Source organism: Crotalus tigris, unplaced genomic scaffold (assembly GCF_016545835.1).
Source record: "Crotalus tigris isolate CLP2741 ecotype Arizona unplaced genomic scaffold, ASM1654583v1 scf7180000017764.6130737, whole genome shotgun sequence".
NCBI lineage: Eukaryota > Metazoa > Chordata > Lepidosauria > Squamata > Viperidae > Crotalus > Crotalus tigris.
In genome coordinates, this window is record NW_024096618.1 from 5776802 (window position 1) to 5785328 (window position 8527).

Sequence of the window (8527 nt, forward strand, 5' to 3'; positions counted from 1 at the left end):
TTCCCTGAGGCTGAGGCTGATGGCTATGTCCTGTGTTGGATTTTTTTTTGGGGGGGGGGGGTTGCTGATTCTAGGGATCTTTCTCTTTCTAATCCCATCAGCTCCAGTCTTTCTGAAAGGATAATCAAATCTGCATTTCTACAGAGCTGGTTTCTGCTTTGGGCAGAGAGAATTTACTGAAGGTAGGTGAAGGGGATAGCCTCAGTGTGACTCTGTAGGGTGTGTGTGTGTATGCGTATGTGCATATGCATGCAGTTACTTCTACAAGACAGGCAATACAAACATCCTGGACAAATTTTCCTCCCACCAGGCAGGTGTTCAGGACTTGCTGTGCCAACCATTCCAAATGCCATCCCTCCATGAATCCATTCAACTGTTTAATTACAATGCAAATGAAGCAAGACAGAAAACCTTACAATGTGTTTCTACCCTCCCCCCATAGTTTTTCCAGTTGTCTTCTGAGGCTTCACATAAGGGCCAATGGTTCCAAGAGTCCTTTCTTTCTCTGCAGCTTTCACAGGCATCTGGGTGATTGTAGGACTTGGGAAGATCTGTTCCACTCTGGTTGCATGGTGACTTTCTAGTACAGACATGTCAAACACAAGGCCCGGGGGCCAGATGCGGCCCACGAACATGGTTTCATATGGCCCGCGAAGCCATCCTGGAAACAGTGAGGGAATGTCTCCCACTGCCTTGGCCCTGGCCCAGGCTGGCCGGGAGCCAATAAACAATTTTGTGGTGGCCATCTATACTGAAACGCATTCAGTCTTAGCTCCACAAGGCCGTCTAGAAACAGTGAGGAACCAGCCCCTGCTGTGTCGCCCCCGCCCCGAGTGCATGCTGGGGAGGTGTCACTCTTTGTGAGGAATGAAGAAATGGACCATGCCTTGGTGCTTGCCCCAGTCCCACCCCTTTCTGCCAGAGACCCTCAGATCTGTCCCACTCCCGCCCAGGCCCCCACAGGCACCCTTGACGCGAACATGTAGAGCTGGCCATGCCCACCCAGTAGGCCGCACCTATCCTGGCCACATTCACCCGGCCCCCTGAGGGCAACCACAATGCTGATGCGGCCCTCAATGAAATTGAGTTTAACACCCCTGTTCTAGTGGATGGCTGGATTCAAACCCAATTCCATGGCTCAAATGAATGGAGGCAGCGTCTGGGTCAGTGTGCTCTTTTTCCAAAGGTTATGGGGATCATCTGTGCAGGGCTGAAAGATATGAGAATAGTAGTTTTTACAAAAGCTAGAATCATTAATTTGTTATATAGCAGCCTTGAGGGAATCTTATTTTGCTTCTAATCTAGATCTTGTTGCATGTGCTGATTTCATTTAGAAAGATTAAGCAGGAAAGATAACATTCCCTATGTTGGAGCTCCCTCTTGGGGTAAAAAAAGAACCTAAGGGATTTAAAAGACAAGGAAAGTAAAAAAGAGGAAAATGGAACCAGTTCAAACTGGTTGAAACAAGTTTATGTAGCATGTATCTGGCTGAAACCAGAAAGTAATGAAAATATTATCCAGAGACAAAAATGTCAAATCAAATAAAATGTCCAAATTAGTAAATGTTCTTGGCTGTACAATTGTATTGAAAAAGAGTTTCATATCAAAACAAATTAATATTTTGCTCAGAAAGAAACATGGAAAAAAACCCACGCTTAATCAACAAAATTACTTGTTCTTTTCAAAAGTTCAATAGGCAAAAGTCTAGATTTTATTAAAATGAAGACAATGAACCAATGAGCTGGCAAGATACAATAGTCAGTGTAGAAAATGTGGGAGGAGGAGGAGGAATGGGTACTCCATCACTAAAGTTTTGAAGAAACAGCAGAGTATCTATTTGTCTGGGATGGTATAAGGCAGGGGTAGGCAACCTTGGCTCTTTTATGACTTGTGGACTTCAACTCCCAGAATTCCTGAGCCAGCATAGCTGGTTCAGGAATTCTGGGAGTTGAAGTCCAAGAGTCATAAAAGAGCCACGGTTGCCTCCTTCTCGTATAAGGTCTCTTGCCTTGGGCAGGTGTTAAACTGGAAGACCTCCAAGTTCACTTCCAGCCCAATGATTCTATGTTTCAAGGATGAGGAAGAGGAGGAGAACTCTTTATTGACTTTCATATATGCTATCTTGAAGATTATTAATTTGGGAAAGGGCACATACACCCCAGAGCAGCCCCAAAAGAAAAAAAAATTGCTACCCTATTACCAGCCAAGAATATTTATTTCTGAAATTAGAAAGAATGGGAAGTTTTTCCACTGTAGAAAAATTGTCCCTAGTGAGTCACCGTCTTGTATTCTTTAATAAATACCATTTCATCAGGCCTAAATTATGGTCTTTCTAATGGTTTTTCATTGTTTTAGATACTTCAAGGGACAAAGGAAATGTAATTAATATTTAACCTTAGCTGATCGTGAAAGGCTGGGCAAGGTTGAATTTGAGACTACTATGGGAGACTACTATGAAACTCTGAAACTATTAGGTTGTCAAAAGCAAAGCAAAACAAAACAAAAAACATTCTGGAGGAAAAAGCAAACAACTTCCATTTTTGGGCAAAAAACTACACAAACATGTTTTTGGAGTAACAAGAGTCAAGTTCAGCCAAGGGAGAGTTTATCTTTCTTACCCTTTTCGTAAAGTCTTTGTTTTCTATTTTAGAAACATTTCCAAAGGACACATACAATTTTGCCAATTCTGTTGTGTTTGGATGAATTGTATTTTTTATTATCACTGAATGTATTGTATATGCTGGCTTTTTAGAATCTCTACATGACTGTTTTAATAATTTTATACTATTCTATTTTTTATCAGCTTCACTGATTTATACGTTCTACTATCCAGGTAACGGTAGATGTTGAACAGTCTGGAAATGAAAAAAACAAAACAAAACCCAGACCTTTTATTTTTAAGGATAGGTACATTATTTGGATCTTTATCACGCATGCAGAGATTTCTTTCCATCATGAAATAAAAATGAGACTGTCTTATCCTTATCTTTTAAACATTAACTCAGACAACTTAACTTGTGGTAAAACAAAATACATCAAAAATAAAAATGGGAAGTAAAACTGTGTTTGTCTAATTTATCAAATCCAGCAAGCTGCAAGCAAAACATGAATTTCTGATAAGAATGTGATGGATTCATTATTTACTCTTGTATGCTCTTGTTTTTTGTCTTTCCCCCCCCCCCCCACTTTCTACCCTCTTTCCTGCCTCCACTTGGTTGAGCAGCAACAAACTAAACAGTTCAATAGAGCAGAAACAATATAATCACCCAACACTTGATCGCTGGGACAGATTTTTAGAAACACGCAAGAGGCTTAGAAAAACCTGTTCCTACATGGAAAATATAATTCTTATAACCAAAAACATTCCTTTCTCTTCTGTTACTCTAGGTTTTTTTTTTTTTTTTTTTTTAAAACAACAACAAATATTGCTATAAACACTAAAATCCCAATTCAGGAACGTTGTTTAAGATTCTATGTTGGGAAAAATATTTGCATATTTGCTTTGTTAAAATTAAATTGATTTAATGAATTAAAGCAAGGAACTGAAGCAGCACAAATCACAGAAATTAAAGGCTTACAAGCAGCATAAGTAGAACTTTTTACCATATGGGCTTCTGATTGTCAATTCTCAAGTATCTGTGGCAGTGATGCCTCAGACATCCTTGGTTTTCCAACACAGTGTTTGTGTTTTAAATCAGGGGTCTTCTGATAGTGAAGGTCTAACAAATCAAAATAGCCACTGAGAGCACATGAGAGTGATTTAATTGAAAATTAAAAACTGTACAGGTAAATTAAATTAGTAGCATTATTTTGGAAACAATTTCTTTTATTTTTTTCAGTTGCCTTTTACATTTTCTTTTCTAAGGATTTTTTTTTAATTTAAATTTTATTGCACTTAAAATAATGACAGAAAAAGAAGAAAACAAAATGCAAATACATAGTTTTAAAAAGTACATATCACGTGCTTAAAAATGACTGAAAAATACAACAGAAAATATCTGTAAGGTACGGTTGCAATAAGCAGTTGCTATACAACACACACACACACACACACACACACACATTTCTACTTTTTTTTGTAATTTTATAATTATTATATTTTTTTATTTTTTCCTTTTGTAACATTTTTATTATAGAACAAAATACAAAAATACAAAAGCAAATAGTAGGACACAGTGGGGAGGGGAAGGGGGAAGAAAAGTGAGAGGGCAAAGAGGGAAAAAAAGGCATGGACTTCTGACTTCCTCTGTTGCAACAGAATAAAGCATTAACATGGAAGCTCTACTTTTTACTTTTCCGTAATAGTATAAACTAGCCATTTCTATAACAACAAATCAATCTAATTAGTAAAATCCAAGATCAAAGTTTCATTTTTTTCCACACACACACACAGAATTTCTAATACACTTATTACCTATCTATTTTTTAACCTACTGCGCAGGTAGTCTTAACTTAAGATTGCAATTGAGGCCAAAATTTCTGTGGCTAAATGAGACATTCGCTAAGTGAGCTTTGCCCCATTTTACAACTTTTCTTGACACAGTTGTTAAGTGAATCAGAATTCCTTATTGATTTTGTTTATCAGAAGTTTGCAAAAGGTTAAAAGAAAAAGAAGAAATAGAATATTTTCAAACTTGGGACCTACTGTATTTTATCAATGGTTAGAGAAAAAAATTTAGGGATTAGGAATTTAATTTGTATTAGTGAATAAGATACCGTATTTTCCTGCGTATTAGACGACTCGGTGTATAAGACGACCCCCGACTTCGGAGCTGATTTGCATGCTTAGAAAGTCGTCTTATATGCTGGAAACAACCGTAATTTCTGGCGTATAAGATGACTTGGCATATAAGACGACCCCCGACTTCGGAGCCGATTTGCATGCTTAGAAAGTCGTCTTATACGCCAGAAACTACCGTAATTTCTGGCGTATAGGACAACTTGGCGTATAAGATGACCCCCGACTTTGGAGCCGATTTGCATGCTTAGAAAGTCGTCTTATACGCCAGAAACTATCATAATTTCCAGCGTACAAGATGACTTGGCATATAAGACGACCCCTGACTTCGGAGCCGATTTGCATGCTTAGAAAGTCGTCTTATACACCAGAAACTACCGTAATTTCTGGCGTATAAGACAACTTGGCATATAAGATGATCCCCGACTTTGGAGCCGATTTGCATGCTTAGAAAGTCGTCTTATATGCTGGAAAATACGGTACTCAGACAACATGTTTTGTTGAATAATTACTAGTGAATTCGGTTGAAAAATAATAAAACTTTATAAAAAAAATAGTTCACAAAAGGTGATCATATGATCCCAGAACACCACAACTATCATAAATGTGAGTCAGTTGCCAAGCATCTGAATTTTGATCACATGACCGCAGGGATGCTGTAACAGGCATCAATGTGAAAAATGGCATAGGTCACCTTTTTCAGTGCCATTTGTTCACTGAACAAACTGTTGAAAGTCGAGGACTACCTGTATTTTGTATAAATGAGTCTCATATTTCACGATGTTTATCTATACAAAGTTTATGTCCATATGCAATCTGCTCATAAGTAGTAATGTAATCAAATTTTCAACCCACTGAATAAATGCACCCATGTATTTATCTTTCCAATGTTGAAATATCAGTTTTTTAGCTGTAATATGGGCACAGAGAATACATTTATGTTGTCCAGTCATCAAGTTCCCATGTACTAGGTATGTAATTCAAGAGAATATTATTTTCTGAAAATTTTAGTTTTTGTTGTTCCATGAGAGGGAGCTTGGAGTCCTGGTGGACTATCACTTAAGTATGAGCCAGCAGTGTGCAGCAGCAACCAAAAAAGCTAATATAATCTTGGGTTGTATAAACAGAGGCATAGAATCAAGATCACATGAAGTATTAGTACCACTTTATAAAGCCCTAGTAAGACCACACCTCGAATACTGCAGCCACTTTTGGTCACCATATCACAAAAAAGATATTGAGAGACTGGAAAAAAATTAGAGAAGGGCAACTAAGATATCAAAGGCCTGGAGACCAAAACATACGAAGAATGGCTATGGGACTTGGGTTTGGCTAGTCTAAAGAGAAGAAGAAATAGGGGAGACCTGATAGCAGAGTTCTAGTATCTGAGGGGTTGCCACAAGGCAGAGGGAGACAGGTTGTTCACCAGAGCACCAAAGGGAAGGACAAGAAATAATGGTTGGAAGCTGATCAAGGAGACAAGCAAAGTGAAGACAATCAAACAATGGAACAGCTTACCCCCAGAAATCATGGGCGCTCCATCGCTGGAAGTTTTTAAAAAGCGACTGGACAATCATCTGACTGAGATGGCATTGGACTTCCTGCTTGAGCAGAGGACTGGACTAGAAGACCTCCAAGGTCCCTTCCAGCTCTATTCTATTTTGTTGCAGTCACATGTTATAGTCCACTACTTTCTTCCAAAACATACTTAGTAACTATAGTGTAAAAACAAGAAGTTGATACATTCTCCCAATGTTTAGACAATATAGGAATCTCTAATTCTTTATTCCATTCATCTTAACTTCTGCATATCAGATTTATAGCCAGTCCTCGACTTACAACAATTCATTTAGTGACTGTTCAAAGTTACAACGGCAGTGAAAAAGTGACTTATGAACATTTTTCACACGACCATTGCAGTACCCTCGTAGTCATGTGATCAAAATTCAGAGGTTGCCAAGTGACTCATATTTATGATGGTTACAGTGCCCCAGGATCACTTGATCATGTTTTGCAGTCTTTTGACAAGCAAAGTCAATGGGGAAGCCAGATTCACTTAACACAGGGGTATCAAACTCAATTTCATTGAGGGCCGCATCAGCATTGCGGTTGCCCTCGGGGGGGCCAGGAGTGTGTGGCCAGGGTGTGTGTGGCCTACTGGGTAGGTGTGGCCTACTGGGTGGGCATGGCCAGCTCTACATCGTTCGCGTCAAGGGTGCCTGTGGGGCCTGGGCAGGAGTGGGACAGATCTGAGGGTCTCTGGCAGAAAGGGGTGGGACCAGGTCAAGTGCCAAGGAATGGTCCATTTCTTCATTCCTCACAAAGAGTGACACCTCCCCAGCATGCACCCAGGGGGCGGGGGCGACACAGCAGGGGCTGGTTCCTCATTGTTTCTAGACGGCCTTGTGGAGCTGAATGCATTTCAGCATAGATGGTCATCACAAAATTGTATATTGGCTTCCGGCCAGCCTGGGCCAGGGCCAAGGCAGCAGGGGCCATTCCCTTACTGTTTCCAGGATGGCTTCGCAGGCCACATGAAACCACTTCGCGGGCCAAATCCGGCCCCCGGGCCTTTTGTTTGACATGTCTGACTTAACACCTATTACTAACTTAAAAAATGCAACGATTCACTTAACAACTGTGGCAAAAAAGTCATAAAATGGGACAAAACTCACTTAACAAATGTTTCACTTAGCAACCTAAAGTTTGGACTTAATTGTGGTCCTAAGTTGAGGACTACCAGCATTGATAACAAATACCTTTAAAAATTAATTGTAGTTTTTTCTCAATAGACTTAACCAGTTGTTCTAGTATCTCGGATGCCTCAAAAGCTAAAAATGCTGTTGGTCCAAACAATGCTGTTAACAGATGTTGCAACTGTAAATATTGCCTGAGTTACATCCGATAAAATATTTGTCTCTCAGCATAGCCGTGAGTTAAAAAGCTATGTACATTTTTCTTTCTACGGTGATATCAAAAAGGGTTTAATATACTTGTCTCTTGCTTTTATATGTTAATAGCTACTTCAGAACAGATGAGCATGTGTCTTTTTATTTTGATTTATGGAAATAAAAGCTTTGCGCATTGAAAGAAAAGCAAGAGAGTTGTACTCAGTGGGAATGAGGTCCATTAGAAATTGGGCAAAACCCTCTTCCCCGCCCCCCAGGATCAAGAGAATTTGGCTAATAAACGCATGTGGGTTGAACGCCGAAGTGAGTGGCTCAAATGAAAGAGGAAGTTCAGGTGATTTGTCCATGTAGAAAGAATAAAAGATCAAACTGCAACACATGAAAGAAGAGGGAATGGGTTGAGAGGAAGGGGGGAAAGGAGAAAGAATGTGGCTGGAAATTGTTAATGAGAGCCTCAAAATGAGACAAAACTAAAAACAAAGCTGAAACATGAAAAGAGCGTGCCTGAAGCAGTGTAGTATATGAATGGGAGGAAGCGGGGGAGGTTTATGAACATAGTAGTGTATATGTTTGTGGGTGAGACCTGGTTTCCTTTCCTTTCTCCCTTCTTCCTTTTTTTTCTTTTCCTTTCCTTTCTCCCTTTTTCCTTTCCTTTTTCCCTTTTTCCTTTCCTTTCTCCCTTCTTCCTTTCTCCCTTCTTCCTTTCCTTTCCTTTCTCCCTTCTTCCTTTCCTCTCCTTTCTCCCTTCTTCCTTTCCTTTCCTTTTCTTTCTTTTCCTTTCCTTTCCTTCCTTTCCTTTCCTTTCCACTTTTCTTCTTCTAATTTGACTATGAGCCAGCAGTGTGCAGCCACAACCAAAAAAGCTAATACAATCCTGGGT